Source organism: Protopterus annectens, chromosome 12.part0 (genome assembly GCF_019279795.1).
Source record: "Protopterus annectens isolate FY-2018-M chromosome 12.part0, PAN1.0, whole genome shotgun sequence".
NCBI lineage: Eukaryota > Metazoa > Chordata > Ceratodontiformes > Protopteridae > Protopterus > Protopterus annectens.
In genome coordinates, this window is record NC_056746.1 from 84,867,531 (window position 1) to 84,885,567 (window position 18,037).

Here is an 18,037-nt window from a genome sequence, read left to right on the forward strand (position 1 = left end):
CTGTAATTTAGTTAGCTGCTTAATAACCATGGAGCTACACGACCATACACGCATGATGCATTACTTATCACACTGGTTTTATTGCATAAATATTACTTACTTTGCAGTAATAACCCAGGGCATAACACCAGCAGGAACTCACATCAGTTATGAAAAATAAAAAGGCCTGTCTACGTTTCAACTTATTTCATCAAATGACTTGAGTGCCATAACTGTAATAACGTAAATAAAATGCTTTCCTAGCAAAGAAGGCTGCAGATTTAGATACATTATCCAGTCATCCCTACCGATATAATAATCTTGAGTTAATGGTTTGCTTCCCAGCAGTTAAATTTGCATATTCAGCTGGATAGGCAGTTATTATTGTAAGCTTGTACTTTTTCATTTCCCCCACCCGCACAAATAGTACTCAGAATAAATAAGTTACAGTGCCTGGACTCGGTACATAAGGTAGATGATTATGACTAATTTTCCTTCATTTTAATTAACATTCTAAATGTAAACAGATGAAACTAAGTGTAAAAGCAGCCAGAATAAATGTTATTACAGAATTGAGACTGCACAGACTTAACATTTCTTGTTCTTTAGATCTGTATGAAGAGCTTGTGATTTCAAAAGCATTATTAATTTGTATTTTTTCATTTTAAACATTTAACAATAAAGCTTTCACCTACAGCTGAATTTGATGCATGTTCTAAAGTAAGGTATCTCTATTTTCATGTTCATGAAGTTTGCTTTTTATTTGCTCAAAGCAGACTGAGAATTTATGCCATTACCTAATTTTTTTTGCATTGTCAGTAACACATTCACCTTTTGTACAGAAGGCTATTGGGTTCTATTCCCACACTAGGTGAATTGAATGCTAAAACTGCAGTGTAGAGTGTATGTTGTCCTTTGGATGAGACATTAACCTGAGGTCCCATCTGTCCGAGTTGGTTGTAGCTCGTGTGGTTGTAAAAGTTCTCACGGCACTTATTGAAAAGAGAAAGGTGTAGTTCCCTGAGGCCCTGGCCAAATTTCGCTTAGAAGTATAAATACGTTCTCTGGTCTACTCTGAAATAAGTTTAAAAGCTTAGTGGAACTAACTCGGCTAACAAAGCGCAAATAAAAAAATATAATAATTTTTTTGTTTGTTTATTTTTGAATTAAGTGAGGTAGAACATTGATATAAATTAAGCATTTTTCAGGGTGGAAGAACATGTTAAAGTAAGATAGCAATATTTGAAGTAAAGCTATAAAGCTTAATTAGGTCAATAATCAAATTAGTATCGAAAGTTGCTAAACTGTATGATGCACCCAACTTGCAATGATACATGGTAACAATGTGTACATGTGAGTGCTTCAGCCAACTTGTAATGATACATGGTTACTGGTGCACATGTAATTGCTTCAGTATTTGTCATATTATGTATCTGCCTGAAGTACCCCCCCCAAAAAAAAACTACTCCTATTCCTCCCCTGTTTACTCACCACAAATTTTATTTCTATATCACCTCCTCAAATAACACAATTATTAAACCTGATGCTCATACTAAACTTTTAGGAGTCATCATAGATGATGAACTCAAATTTAATGTACACCTCCTCCAATGTATAAAAAAGACTAACCAGAAACTTGGCTTGCTTTATCGTAACAAAAAATTTCTAACTCCAAATGCTAGGCTCTCCCTTGCTCAAGCCTTCCTCCTACCCTCCCTTCTGTATCTCTCCCTCCAAGGGCTACCCCTATATTTACCATTGTCCAAGCCACAGCTTTAAACAAACACCAACAAACTTATCATAAGATAGATAGATTCATAACAGACTCTCCTTACAAATCTAACCACTGTCTACCCCTCACATCCCTACAATGGCTAGAATTCCCCCACACCTTGTTACTTTCACAACTACAAATGCTACATTTCATTTAGAATTCCCCCACACTTTACTTTCACAACTACAAATGCTATGTTTCATTCTCTACAAACCTTCATCTTGCCCGGCTGTCTTCCCTCATTTCCATCTACATACCTTCTCACACACACTGCACCTCTAATCAGCAACTTCTTAACACCTACTAGCCAAAAATAAGCAGTAGGCAAACTCTTATATAAATACTCAATAGCCCAAAACCGGAACAAACTTCCTCACAAAATAAGCTCCACCATTCATCCAGCACGCTTTAAGGAGAAACTAAAACTCCATCTGCTCAACACCAGAATCTGCCCTTGCACAGCACCAACCTAACCTCATCTCTCCCTCCAAGGGCTTACCCCCTCCTCACTTCCTCCATCACCTCAATAATGTGATTCCTCAAGTAAGGGTTACAAACTGAACTGAATTCTCTCATCTGATCAATTAATCTGCATGTAAATATGTACAAAATCACTAATCTGTAAACATATAGTTTACATAATGTAAATAGCTTGCATGTTTTTACCTGTATCTGTAGCGTTATTGTATTTTTTTTTATTTTTTTATATCTCATCATATGTCAATTGAAATTGTTACCTTTTTATGACTGTATATATCTATATTGCAGCTTTTATCCTCAGGTCTCCACTGAAAATGGGCCAAAAACCCAACTAGACCAACCCGGTTAACAAATGTCAATAAATAAAATGTCAGTAATTTTGAATTCAGAACTCCTCTCAAGAGCCTGTTGAGCATCCGTTGAGTTTAGATATGTCCTCCGAGAATGACCGTCATAGTAATGTAACATGTTGGATGCTTATTCCATGGTTTAATTATTTCACACGTATTACCTCCAAGGACTTATGTCTCTTGCACCGGGCAGCATCTTCTTGCCCTGCTGCAACAGTGTCATTTAACCAGTGTAATCTGCAGGGTAAAGTCAGCATTGCCATATACCATTTTGAGTTTCTTTCCACTTAATAGTGACAGTCCATGATTAACTCGATGAGTGCTTCATCTCTTACCTTTGTCAAACTCTTGAGAGTTGAGAAGTACATACAGTACTGTATAGTTTTGTAACTGTTTGCCCAAGCAGTTTTAATAACAAGTCCCTTGTCCAGATCCGAGGTAATATAATGCTTACTGTTTAGGATATAAATGTTTAAACTGCTGAACGGCATTGTCTTGTATATCTTCAAGTAAATAGGTCTATGGTAGGCAAGTAGCCCCTATGGTGAATAGGCTGCTAGTTTACAGGCAGGACATTTGTTTGTATTGCTGCAGATCCAGGATTGATTATAGGTTCATAGGTAGGTATTAGGCTATCGGGCCAAGGGCCTACATAAGCCTAGCCAACAAGGTTCCCTGGCTTACACCACCCAAGAAAGTTATTTTCCTGTGCCACTGTCAAGCAGAAACACAGAAGTGATCCCCGGGGTTTATTTCCTATTTCCCATCCACTCATCAAGATTTTTCTTGGAGTGTGCTAATGAAGAACGTTGCTTGACATAGATGGGTAGCCTGTTTCCAGAGTTTGGAAAGTCTCTGGGACAGGAATCTATCCCTCCAGCATGTCCTGTTTATTGTGGTGAAAAGGTTTAGGTCCCTAGAGCGTATAGCTCGGAGGGATTGGGATTTCTTTAGGTGTAGTATGTCCAGCAGCTCTGGGTGTGACATAGCTTTATATGTTAGGCAGAGATCACCTTGGAGTAGGCAATATGCTATGGAGTAAAGCTGGAGTTTTTTGAGACAGTCAGTGTAGGGCATCTGTTTGAGGCCAGTAATTCTCTTTGTGAGGTACTTCTGTGGCCTTTCCAGCTGCTGCAGATGTCTTGTGAGGTACATTCCAAAAGGGGCTTTGTACTGTATAATGAGTCTAATGAGTGTCAAGTAGAGGGGAACAATGACCTCTTTTTTCCTGGATGAGAACCCTTTTATGATGAGGTGTGCCACATAGAAGGACTTCCTGACTACTGTGGCAATGTGACTATCAAAGGACAGACTACTGTCCATCTGGGTCCTAAGGTCTCATCACACATTCGGTGTTAAGTAGACTGCTGTCTATGTAGTAGTTCAATGGGTACAGAGTTTTTACCAAAGGGGGTGACAATGCACTTTTTGGCATTGAGCTTGAGGCCATGGCTCTGATACCAGGCATCTGTCTCAGAGAGGCCCTTCTGTAGGATTTCCACATCATTTGGGGACTCGACTATGGCTCCTAGTTTGCAGTCCTCTGTGAACTTCATTAGCCAAAGGCCTTCTGTGTTAGCCTATACTTCAGAGAAGTAGATACCAAACAGGAGAGGTCCCAGGACTGAACCCTGTGGTACTCCACTTGTCACTGGTTTGAGGTCAGATTTGGAGTGTGCAACTTTCACAATGTGTGTTCTGTCAGTGAGCCAGTTGGCAACCCGTCTTGTGACATAGGGATTTATACCTAGTTTAGTGAGTAACCTTCTTCTTGTTTAGCTTGGTGAGTGGGACATCAGTGTGCCTGACTATAGTCTCACCTATGACTAGTGTGTTGGATATGTTGTTTTGCTTTCTTGGCTGTGGTTGAGTGGCACACTGAGTCTGTGGGCTATGTGTTATTTGGGTTGTGTTGGGGGGGTGGAAGTTGCTTGTGTTTCTGCTTTGGACGTCTCTGTTGCTTAGACAGATTATTATTGAGAGCCTCCGCAAATGTTTTTGTGTTTCTATGTGTGGATTTTGGTGGTGTAGATTTTATGAGACAATGTGATAAGTGTGGTGTAGTGCAAGTGTTTACCTTCTCCTCTTGATTGTCAAGTTCAGTCTTGGCTGGAGAGAGCTTTACCTCCAGTTTGGCTAGATAAGTGCATCTCTCACAGGTTCTAGTGTTGGGTGGTAGGAGGAGAGGGTTTTCTGTGTACATGAGGCAATTTCTACATTGCTCCAAGATGCCCAGAGTCATCAGATAGGAGAGAACACTGGGAGCTGACCCTTGGACATGCCTAAATAAAAAAACATTTTCCTCTAGATAAGTGAGGAAAGTGAGTACAAGAGATGTTTTTCTCTAAGCAAGTGAGGAAAGTAAGTGCAAAAACTGTTTTCTTCTAGGTAATGAGGAAGGTTGAGTGTTATAGTAATTAGTAGTTTATTTAGTGCTTACAAGTGCCGAGCACGAATAAGCAAATTCAAGTGCTAAAACTAAGAATCTGTGTCTGCACTAGACTAGTTACAGGAAAGAAACAAGTGCAAATGCGGGCATTCAAATCAGAAAGTTGGGAGAGATGGAAAAGATTGCCCAGATGGCCAGTAACTACAATTTCTGGGCCAGAACCACTCCTTATGTGGTAGACAGGTTACCTAGTGCTTACCACTCACACTGACAAGCTAGAAGGCTTCCCTCCAACACAGAAAGGCTTCGGGGGCTCAGAAGGTTACATACAGTCCTGGATACAGGAAATCTGTATCTGGAATTACACTAGCTACAGGAAAGGTAGGAAACAGGCTTACAGTTTTTTTTTTTTTTTTAATACAAAAAAGTAGTTAAAATAGCAGTAAAAACAATTCAAATGTGCAGTGCAAGCTAGCACACTTGAGTATATAGCAATATTAGACCAAACAGTTTAAAAAAATGCAATTAAATTAAAAATGACTAAAAACAAGTGCAGGAGGAGTGTATTGGGTAGAATGTGATAAAGAGATGGGACTGGGGTGAGTGTCCCAGATCAAATCTACAGTGGGGCGGGCGACTGCAAAAGCCACCAAATTTAAACACCAAACCAGAAATATGGAGGGTGGGTGGGACAAAACACTTTCAGCAGAGATCTGAAAAACTATACAGTGAATCAAAAATAACAGTGCACAACTCTGAATAAAATTAGTCCAGCAACAATTTACAGTAAACAATTCTGAAGAACCAAAAGAATATACTTAGCTCTGTATATTTCCAGATAGTTTGAAAAGAGCTCTGTTAGACACAGGTTCCAGCAATGATATGCAGGCTGTTAACTAACAGGGTCTGTTATTATATTACTTGTCCTGGAATCACTTGGCTATCTGAGGTCATTGAGATCAAGCAGTCAGTCACATCCTGGCCCTTTCCAGTGAAAGGAAGTGATGTGTAGTTATGGCAGAAATGCCCCTTGGCAGATGCCTGCACAGCAGATACTTAAGTTATCAGTTTGCTTATTCCTAGTGTTACCATTTGGTCCACGTTTGCAGGAATGCATTGGCATTTTTTTGCCTTACTAACATCATCATAAGTCATTTTGCACTTTGCATTGTCTATAAACCTCTACAGTTTTACTTTTTATGTATATTTATTGTAGATGTCCGATTCTGCTTTTCGATTAAATTGATTGTGTTATTACTTCCCTGCTTCTGGCCCAGGCTATGGCTGAAAAGGGTAATAAACTCACTTATTCAGTAAATAAAATAATGATAAAATAAACTTTGATTTGGAGGGTACATGGAAGTTTGGGGAATTACAGACAAAACATACTGTGTGTTCATATAATATATAACATACAGTGTAAAGTCAGGGGTTGAATGCCAGCACTAACTGAATCTAATGGACTCTGTGAGGAATAAATACCTCCTAGTACTTCAGGGCAGCCAAGGTTGAGGAATGGAAATACAGTTACCCTTAATAATCTTTGCCAGATGTGTGATTTTTCTTTTTAAGACATTGCATGCTGCAGATGACTGTGAGTTGCGTACTGTAGCAGTTTCAGTTAGGATGCTATAAGCAGTGAAATAATGAAGCAACGGATATTAAGAAACAAACATAAAATATTGGAGGAGGTGGAGGCAGCAAAGAAATCACCTCAGCAAGAAGGAGAATAGAAACCTAAAAAAAGAATCCCCTTTCTTCTTCACATGGAGGCACTATCTTTAAAAGATTCCATTCCTCAGAAAAAGCATCTTCAAAAAAGAAATAGTAGAAACTGCAATAACTAGAAGATGAAGAAGAGAAAGTGATGTTCCCTGCAGCACTGAAAGTAACTGCAAGAGACTGTCAAATGTTGACATTGCTACTGAAAGTTGTTTCTATGAATTCCAGCAAATGTTTATATATATATATATATATATATATATATATATATATATATAGGATTCTTTTTTTAGGTTTCTATTCTCCTTCTTACTGAGGTGATTTCTTTGCTGCCTCCACCTCCTCCAATATTTTATGTTTGTTTCTTAATATCCGTTGCTTCATTATTTCACTGCTTATAGTCTCCATATGTCTCTATTTTCTCTCTTCTTCGTTTTTAGCAGTCTTACTCTAGCAAATATTGTGGGATAATGATTTCCTCACTATTGTTATTTCATGTTAAACTGCCTCTGCATTGTACTATACTACATTATAATTGTTCCTTTATTTGCTTACATGTTTTATATATTTTTTTGTTTATTGTAAGATACTAGTATATTAGTGGAGCTTTTCTCCTCGGGCCTCTGCTGAAAATGGACATGTATCCAGCCAGACTAGCCCGGTCAACAAATGTAAAATAAAATAAAAAATAAAATAAATAGTAACATTGGCATTTGTTAATCTCTATTCCTTTACGGCCATCACTTAATCTATTGCCGTTTGGGTCATTAATATTGCTGGTTAACCATCAGAGATTACCACTTACTCCGCACCCCATGTCCAGCAATAATGAATCAAGTAAAATCGATAAGGCAAAATATGCAGCTGGTCAGGGACTAGCCTCGTCTGCTGTATTCTTAACCGTTATCTGTCGTCTAGCAAGGGGCAATGGGAACCCATGCTGGTCTTAAAGAATTTAAGGTTTTCTCAGATGTCCTCTTCATCAAGAAAGAAGGTACATCTGTTAGACACTGATCCCCCCCCCCCACCCCTTAGCAATGTATTACATTTGGGGATGCACCTAACTAGCAATTGCGGTTAATGACTCCAGCACTGTAAAAAAAAAAAAAATAAATAAATAAATAAAAAGGTTGTCAAACCCTTTTGCTCATAGATTTAGGCCTTGCTTCTGCTATGTAGGCCATTACAGAACCTAGGTTCATGGGTGTGTACTAGGCTAATGGCCCTGGAGTCTTTACAAGCCTAGCCCGTAGGATTACCCTGGCATTGTGTCACCCGACCTTAGTTTCCAGTGCCTCTGTCAAGTAGAGCCACTGGAGTGATCCCCAGGGTGATTTTTTTTTTCCCATCCACTCATCAAGATTTCTGTTGAAGATGGCCAGTAAGGCACTCCGCTTGACATGTATGTGAAGTCTATTCCATAGCATGGGAAACCTCTGGGTTATGAACCTGTCCCTCCAGCTTGTTCTGTTGATTGCAATAATGAGGTTGAGGTCTCTGGAGCATTTGGTGTGGAGGGATTGGGATTTATTTAGATGTAGCATTTGTAACAGAGCTGGGTTAGACATGGCTTTGTAAATCAAGCAGAGCTCGCCTCTAAGTAGGCGATATGAGACAGAGAATAGTTGGAGTTTTTTTGAGTCTGTCCATATAGGACAAGTGTTTAAGGCCTAGGATCCTCTTTGTGAGGTATTTTTGCATCTTCTGCAGTTGTTGCAGGTGTCTAGTGAGGTACATGCCAAATGGGACATTGTACTCTATGAATGGCCTAATGAGGGAAGAGTAGAGAGAGATGATGACCTCTTTCTTCCTGGATGCAAAGCCCTTAGTAATGAGATGTGCCACATAGAAGGACTTTCTGACCACAGTAGGCATGTTGTGGTCAAAAGAGAGGTTGCTGTCAACCTGTGTTCCGAGATCTCTTATAACGCCTTCTGTGTTCAGTAGACTACCATCAATGTGGTAATTCTTCTAGCGAAGACATTCCAGGCAGTCTGTGTTATATAAGACAATAATCCAGGCAGTCCCTGTCATATATGATCAGCACCTCACAGCGAAGATAGACCTTCTATGGTTCCTGCATCTGCAGACTGTCTGTATAAAAGCCTTAAGGCATATATAGCAATTAATACTTTTCTGCTTTTTAAAGACACAAATGTTAGACTGAAAGGTATTTAATTAAACTGTACCTAATATTGTATTGCTTTGTAACTACTGTATTGCATTGTATGGCTTGTGACTGTAGCACAATTGCAACACTTGTAATTTATAAAGCACTTTCTGTTGTCTTTTTATTGTAAATGTAACCAGAGCTCTTCTCCCTGGGCCTCTGCTAAAAATGGATTTTTGTATCCAGTTTGAAACTCGTTGTAAACGAAGGCAAATAAATGACTGCCCAGTAAAACCAGAACCAGATTCTGTTAAATTTATGCCTATTACTAAGCTTGGCTGCAAGCTGACCCAAAGCAAAAGTAAACTAACAAATAAAATGAAGTAAAATGGTAAAAGACTAAAACATAAATAACCAAACAATAAAACAAGAAACTGACTCCACAAAGAGCTGCTATAACATACTCTCCATAACAGACTTCAAATAAGTATGCCTGAACAGAATTTCTCAAACCTATTGACTGAGGGGGTAGGGTAGATTCCCTAAGCCATGTAAGTACTATGTTCCGTAGCTGCAGGCATTGAAAGGCAAAATTTCCTACTCCAGTGTGCTCTGACCATGCCTCCAGATGAGCTAGCAGCCCAGTAGTGGCAAATGAAGTGAGCGAAGCTGGCAATATCAATCCAAAAGGTGTCTCAAGAGAGACACTTATCATGCAGGGTCAAATAAACAATGTCCTGAAGTTTAAACATCATCTGCTAATGAAATCAGCAGGCAGTCGAGCTTATGCAGAACTGAAGTAATGGTGCCTTGATGCACAAGCATGTGACTAGGTGCAGAACTGAAGTGATGGTGCCTTGATGCACAAGCATGTGACTAGGTGCAGAACTGAAGTGATGGTGCCTTGATGCACAAGCATGTGACTAGGTGCAGAACTGAAGTGATGGTGCCTTGATGCACAAGCATGTGACTAGGTGCAGAACTGAAGTGATGGTGCCTTGATGCACAAGCATGTGACTAGGTGCAGAGCTGAAGTGATGGTGCCTTGATGCACAAGCATGTGACTAGGTACAGAACTGAAGTGATGGTGCCTTGATGCACAAGCATGTGACTAGGTGCAGAACTGAAGTGATGGTGCCTTGATGCACAAGCATGTGACTAGGTTGCGGAAACTTGAACAAGCTACAGGAAGGGGAACTCATGGTCAATGAGCAGTGGGCACAGTACGTTGCAGTCGTCTAGCTGAAAGTAAAGTGGGGCGTGTACTACTGCAGGAGGGATAAGATAAGTAATGAAGGTGATGCTCCTGAGATGAAAATAGGGAGGTTGGTAGTAAACGCTAATCTTTTGTCTTGCAAGTTACCCAGATTACACATCTTCAAGATGAATGCCAGCTCATTGCTGCAGTCCCTCAGGGTGGCATGAATAGCTATGGTGATTGTGTTGTAGCTACTGAGGTTCAAAACCAGCTACCATCCCATCATGGATACATTCTTGGTCCACAGCCTGTCATGGATACATTCCAGGTCCAAACTAGGTCAGCCTCAGACTTCTGTGTAAAGAAGTATCGCCAAATGAGCTACCATCCCATCATGGATACATTCCAGGTCCACAGCCAGTCATGGATACATTCCAGGTCCACAGCTAGGTCAGCTTCAGACTTCTGTGTAACGAAGTATCACCAAGTGTCGTCAGAGTAAGAATGAAAACCTAAAACTCTCCTTTGAGTAGCATCTCCTAAAGAAAGCACATATAGTGAACCACAATGGAGTTAAAATGGGACCCTGTGAAGTACTGTAGGTGATATGGTAGGCAGGGTATGGAACTAACCCCCTAAAATTACCACTTGGCTATCCCACAGCCTACTATTCTTTTCCAAAGCCGTTGTTGCACTAAACAGTAGGCTGCTCGTTTTGGTCAGTAATTAAACGAAGCTGTCCTCCTGAGCCATACTTAAACTACATGGAATAACGATGCACTTATCAACACTCTAGCACTTACTTGATCCGGGTTATGCTACAGTGTAAGCTGCTGTGGCAAGCTGTTGTTACATTAAAGTAGAAGCATGTCCCAGTGAGCCGTAGTATGTTATTATATTTCATTCCATCCCATTCCTGAGAATCTTAGCTACACTGATCTGTCAGCTGTGGTGCTGAGCCTTAGTTACACTAAGCTGTTGCATGTTGCTGTCAAGTTTGTGCATGCAGATTTATATACATGTATACAAGCAGAACACATACCAGGCGGGGGCAGAGATAATTTTATAGGGGTCTTTAATTTGCCTGCTGTACACGAGCATGCCATTCTTTCATTTGCTAGGGCCAATTTGACCAATGTCTCTCCTGCCTGCGCCCCATTAGTTCATTCATTTTTCCTATGGACAATAGCCAGAGAATATCAGCTGGGAGGGGCTTCACTCATCACCCATCCATGGAGCTTTATCAGCTCATTCATTCCCAAAGGAGATGCAGCTCAGGTGGTAGAGAGTGAGGCAATCTGCTGATTCAGAGGTAGATAATCTGTTGATTTCCCTAACTCTCTTTCCAGCACCGCAACAGCTGCTGTTCAGAGGTAGTTATGCAGAGCTACCACATGTAACTCTCTGGTGACACAGTACCTTGTTAGTATTTTTCAAGTCCTCTAGGCACCTCATCTCAAGGATCACATAGCAACTGGTATTTTTTCCCAGTGCAACAAGCTGAGCTATCCTTCCTCCTCCCTGTCCGTGGTTGTCCTGGTTACAGGTACAAGCTCCTGTCCTGTCCAGTTGGCCTCAATAACACTTCCATCCTCTCTAGCACTTCCATCCTCTCTAGCACTTGCATCCTCTCTAGCACCCATGCTGCTAATCAACATGAGTCTGTTGGGTCATAGTCTGGGCTTCATCCCCCTTAGGATGCAGGGCTGGACAGAGCCAAAGTGACTTTGAATATGACAGTGAAGAGTCGTAGTTCAGGAATGCACTTGCAGTTGGCAGTTGACTTTTGCATGCTCATATCAGGAGGAGGACAGAAGTAAAATTCCTTATTTTATTTCATGGGTTAGAGAAAGGTTGGAAATCCTGTATGTTTCACATAATTGAGATCACATTTTATAGAACTTAACCTCAATAGTTTGATTAAAAATGTAAGCAAATTTCCAGTACCGTAAAGGGTGTCATGACTGCTTATTCACAAGAATCAGTCATGCTGACCCTCTGGAAATTATCCTGGCACATCTTTAGTTGTGAACGAGGATTGATAAGAAAGCACAGTGTGTGCTGAAGCCTGAACTGGGAGGGAGCAAGAAAAGAGAGTCTTTAATATCATATTTCAGAAGACCTAGTTTCTAGAAATCACAAATGTTTCTGAGGATCTATGTTATCAAAACATCATTGCTAGTGTCTTCAGATCCACACTGTCCAATTCCTAAATAAGGGAAATTTAAGCACAAGTCGCCAACCTTACTCTGATTACCAGAAACATTTTAGAAGGGAGGACATACAGAAATCAAACCCGAAGTGGACAAAAAAAACACACACACAGCAGCACAAAGTGCTATAAATAAAATGGAATATAAAAATCACGTTCAGAAGAAATGAAAAGAAGTCGAAAACGATAGTGAAAGTAGAAAATATCGCTGGAACGATGACACGCTGGCCAAGATAGTGACACACAAACGGCTAAGCACAAGTGAACTTATCTGACAGCTTAAAATAATGGAGTATGTGCTTCTAAATATAGACAAATGTAGGTTCTGCAGTTCAGAACTAGAACCAGCACATGTTGCTGGCTATGAAACATGGGATCGCAGGTACTTATTAGGCTATTGATTTGTGATGACTTTAAGAAGCTTAGCTTCGCATTCCAGTGGTAGTGTTTAGCCCTTATAATGTACGTATGAATTACCTGTAGGCCAAACAAGGATATGTGGGACGTTTGCCTGTTCCTCTTATCTGTGAAAGGCAGGGGTGGTAAACCACAGATGAATTTATGATTACCCATCCATTCATCCAAATTAGATTTGTATAGACTACGTGAAGTAAATTGTATATAAGGATCCATAGGAGTGGTACTTTTTGTGCCATATACCTAACTTCTAGCATGTTTTATTTATTTGCAAAAGAGATTGAAATTCCTTGAGTGGATACACTTATGCATAAGTGATGTACTTATGGCGGACGGTCTAGATACTGAAGGGCACTGTAATGTCGCAACGGAGACTGTGCAGACATTGCCGCTCAGTTATGGGGGGTTAGTTCCATACTCTGCCTACCATATCACCTACAGTACTTCACAGGGTCACATTTTAACTCCATTGTGGTTCACTATATGTGCTTTCTTTAGGAGATGCTACTCAAAGGAGAGTTTTAGGTTTTCATTCTTACTCTGACGACACTTGGTGATACTTCGTTGCACAGAAGTCTGAAGCTGACCTAGCTGTGGACCTGGAATGTATCCATGACTGGCTGTGGACCTGGAATGTATCCATGACTGGCTGTGGACCTGGAATGTATCCATGACTGGCTGTGGACCTGGAATGTATCCATGATGGGGGATGGTAGCTCATTGTTGTTACATGAACTACAAAGAATTCCTAAAACAAAAGTAACGACCTTGTGGGATCATCCAGTGCCGTCACTAAGAAAGTTGCAGCAGGAAAACTCAATACTGCAGCTGAGATGAAAAGGACAAAAGTGGCATTGATTATTGAAATAGCTATACCCACTGACTATAGTATCACTGGTACTGAAAGGCATTCAAGCAGCAACTAGGATGATGTGGAACAAGAACGCAGTCCTGTGGCAGGAGGAGCAACTGAATGATGATGATACAGTTTACAAACACACCTAAATATGTTGCCAGTAAACATAATAGCATATCAGCAACAGAAAGAGGTATTCTGGGAACATTATAGTTGATGAGAGCAACACTCTTGGTAGCCATCAAAGTTTGAAACAATACTAATTTCATGAGTAATAATTATGCCTTGATTTAGGAATTGGGTCCATTTGTATGTTCATTGATTTGTGGACAACTTTCAGGGTGTGCGTGTCATAAGAGTAGTTAGTGTCATCATGTGAGAATTTCCTTCATGTCCCCCTTTCTGTGTGAGATCCCCATTATGATATGTTGCCTAGCTGAGAGAGCTGGAGAAAAGATCTTCATTCATATTATGAAATGTAGTGTCATATTTAAGGCTAAGATTTGTCAGGTCTGTTATGATTATTAACTTAAGTTCAGCTTACTGTAACTTATTTTAATATACGAGGGAGTAGATGACCAGAATGGCAACATCAGTTAAGCTGCATATCTGTGAGTATTTAGTTCTGGATTTTTATCCTCATAGTAATTTGTATGTGTGGTCTCTTGAATGATATGACAGATGATATTTCATCCATACCAGAAGGAATAAGCAAGAGAAAATGACCTGTTGCGTGGTACCTGCAGAATGTACTCCCTTACAAATAAAACGAGAGAAAGATGGCAGCGAAATTTAGAGCTGTTTTAAGACCTATAGAAAACAGAATAGTTAGCAGATTAAGGTTGTGTCAACATATTAAAACTAATGCAGATTTACAAGTGTTTTGTGGTTTTATTGACTTGGTTTCATATTAATTTTATCAGGCCCAGGGACAGTAACAAATGTTTGAAACTATGCAATGGTTTAAGGGGTGCAAGGCTTTATGATAAATAAAATTACATTAGTTTTATTATAAATTTTCTGCTATGTTGGCCTACACAACCAGTAGTAATGTGACACCTCACTCCTGTAACTCTGGTAAAGCAAATCTAAAATGTATAAACATTAGCCTTGGAAGCATCTGTAACAAAGGAACTGAAATGCATGCTTTCATGTCTCATTACAACCTTGACATCCTTGGTATCACAGAAACGTGGCTAAAACCCAAAGTCAAACACAGTAAAATCCTCCCTCCATTATGTAAAATCCTTCAAGCAGACCATATATGTAAAAAAAAAGGAGATGGGGCAGCTATTATATACCCAAAACACCTGAACATTTCCCTTTATCAAAAAAAGCACCCCACATTCAGTAATGCAGAGATTCGTATTGCTTTACTCAAGCTAAACTCTTATAAGACCGTATCATATCCTTATATATTCTCCCTGGCAGTAGCATCAGAGCAGCAGAGGACATAACTGTACTGGGCATCTACCAAGCTACTTGAAGACACTATCATCCTTGGGGATCTTAATGTAGACTGCCCAAATTTTATGCAATACCTCCACTACCAGCATTATCCTGCATGGTTTCTCTCTGCTCATCAATACACCACCAAGATATAAGAAGCCCTCCTCTAAGGCCTGTACTCTAGACTGGACTCCCTCCACTAAACCCAGTGATATCTATAACTATGGCACACTATCTGACCGTCTGCCCAGTTTTGCAAGGGTCTATATTAGAGCATCGAAGTTTCAAAACTTAGAATGTTCTAATATTGACCCCTATTCAGCAAAAGCTGAAAATATCGAAGCGACAGAAAACCAACTTTTTTTCCTAGGGAAAGAATTTGGTTGTCCCTTTCTGTTACTTCGTTATTTTCAGCGCTGTGGTGGAAAGTTACGGGTTGGGTTCAGGTAAGTGTGCGATTGAGTGCGGGTTAGGTTAGTTAGGTTTAGGGTGCGGGTTAGGTATGTGTGCGATTGTGTTGATGTGAGAGTTATGGCGGGTTAAGTGAGTTAGGGTTAGGGCGCGGGTTAGGTATGTGTGCGATTGTGTGGACGTGAGGGTTAGGGCGGGTTAGGTGCGTTAGGGTTAGGGCATGGGTTATGTATGTGTGCGATTTTGTGGATGTGAGGGTTAGGGCGAAGTAGGTGAGTTAGTGTTGGGGCGCGGGTGAGATGAGTGTGTGATAGTGACGGGGGTTAGGGTTAAGGTAAGTGGATAGTTAGTGGTGTGTGTATAGTTTAGTGTAGAGTTAGGTGTAACATTTTAGGTGTATGTGTGTGGATTGCTGTTTGTTTGGTGTGCTTTTGTTGTGGGTATGTGTTTTGGAACAGCAAATGTTTTCCCTATGAAAAAAATCACTTTTCTGTATGTTCTATGTTTTCAGCTTTCTCTGAATAGGGGTCAATATTAGAACATTTGAAGTTTTGAAACTTCCATATTCTAATATAGATCTGTTTTGCAAACAGGCCATACCTATTAACTGTCCAGATTTTCACAGAATGCCCAGATTTTTGCCTTATTTTTGTCCTATTGCTCATAAAATGTATGGTTTTCTGACAAATGACTGGGATGATCTGAGGGTTGACATCATTAAATAATGACGTGTGTTTGAGTTCCAGACTTCGAATCCTTTTGGAATGCATGTTAGCACAAACCCTGTTACTCTCCAGCAAGTTTCTAAGTTTTTAACAGCAATATTTAAAATGTGCCCCTATTTTTGAGCCTTTGTACCCCATGCCAGGTCTTGTCCACATTTCTTACAGCAAGAGGTTGAGAGGTATGAAACAGGCTTGTATGCAGTCCAGTAAAACATCACGCATGCAAGCAATGCAATTGGAGTACATTAAAAAAACTCCCTTTAGCTGAAGCCGCCCTTGAATATAACAAAACGTTTAGCAATACATGGAAAAAACATGCTCGTATTGGGTTAAACTTAAATTTAATCCAGCCGCATGACTGTCTGAAAACAGTAGGCAACTAATGGTGCTTAGAGACAAGGCCTCGAAACAATGGCATGCTGACAAATCTCAGGAAAAAACGTTTTACATTACAGACAAGAAATACAACCAAATACAGTACGAGACAAGACAAAAAAAAAAACTCCACTACTTTAACTTACAGCAGGCTCACCAGAATACTAAAACATTCTGGTCATCAATCCAAAATGCATTAAATCAGCCCAAAGTCAGTAACCCATTTTCTCCCCAGAAGACATTTCAACAGTCACTAATAATTTTAGGAAATCCTTCCTTCAAGCTGTAGGCTCTCTTATCAGACAACCCCACCATCAAACCAACACCCCACCAACAAAATCCCATGCAAGCTCTCTCTCTTCACTCAAACCTGTCCCTACCTGCACCATAAGAAAATATCATCTAAAATTAAAAACTACAAACTCTGCTGCAGACAGCCTTCCTCCTGAATTCCTAAAAATTGCAGCTGAAGTTGTGTTGTACCCAGTATCTGTACCAATAAACAGATCCATTCTAGAATTATGTCCCAGCAATTTGTAAGAAGGCATGCATACTTCCTTTTCATAAATGAGGACACTCTGCTAATCACTCCACTTTCAGACCAGTAGTCACCCTGTCACAATTATCTAAAATATTAGAAAAATGTATCCATTGCCAGTTACTGCATACCTAACCATAAACAATCTTTTATCCCTTGCACAACATGGCTTTCATCTCAACTTCTGCCCTACTTCAGTTTGCTGATGCCACTAATGAAAACAGAGATACCTGAAACCAAGTATTTCCTTATTCCTATACCTGTCCAAAGCATTCGACACCGGCTGTAACCCTAAACTTTTCCTAACCCCCTTTGGGTCCCTTCCCCCCCTCTTTCCTCTCCTGGTTTAACAGCTACCTAACGGATAGAATCCAAGCAGTCACATGGCAGCAGGAATACTCATTTCTACTCATTACTGTAGGGGTGTCACAAGGTTCCATACTTGGACTCCCTCATTTGACATTATAAATGATCTACGCACTGCTTCCAGCCCACCACTTTTGTACAATATGCAGATCACTCCATACTTATCTGCACAGCCTGTAACCTATAAAAACTTCAAGAAATTACTCGAGAATACATATCCATAGAATCCTGGCTAGGCAACTCACAATTCCTGCTTAACCCCTAAAAAATAAAAGTACTACATATTACTCCAGAAACATTCTCCCAAAACAAAACTCTTGCCAAAATTCACTTCATTAAATAGCACCCTGATTGAACAGGTCCCTGACGCCAAACTCCACAGTTGATGACAGCTTGAAATTTGACCTGCACTTCTAAACTGTTTTAAAAAAATACACCAAAGACTTGGCCTCTTGCATAGAATAAAACCTTACCTAACAGCTAGAACTAGAGAAGACCATAGCTAAAATCTACCTCCTGCCTATCCTACTGTATGCCTCTCCACTCTTTACTAACCTACAAACATCCACATAAACAAAGCTGGAAGAATACTACAGTAAAATAGCTTGTTTTGCTGCAAATCACCACCTTTAGAACTCATCAATGTTTTGCCCTACTAGCTCATAGTGTAAAACACAGTCCTAATA

At 40.1% G+C, this 18,037-nt stretch overlaps 1 protein-coding gene across 1 annotated transcript in view; it reads left to right on the forward strand.

The window, feature by feature from the left end:
- The window catches only part of SDK1 (sidekick cell adhesion molecule 1), a 2,805,673-nt gene that overhangs the window by 280 nt on the left and 2,787,356 nt on the right, over positions 1-18,037 (forward strand). The gene's annotated exons all lie outside the window — the stretch shown is intronic.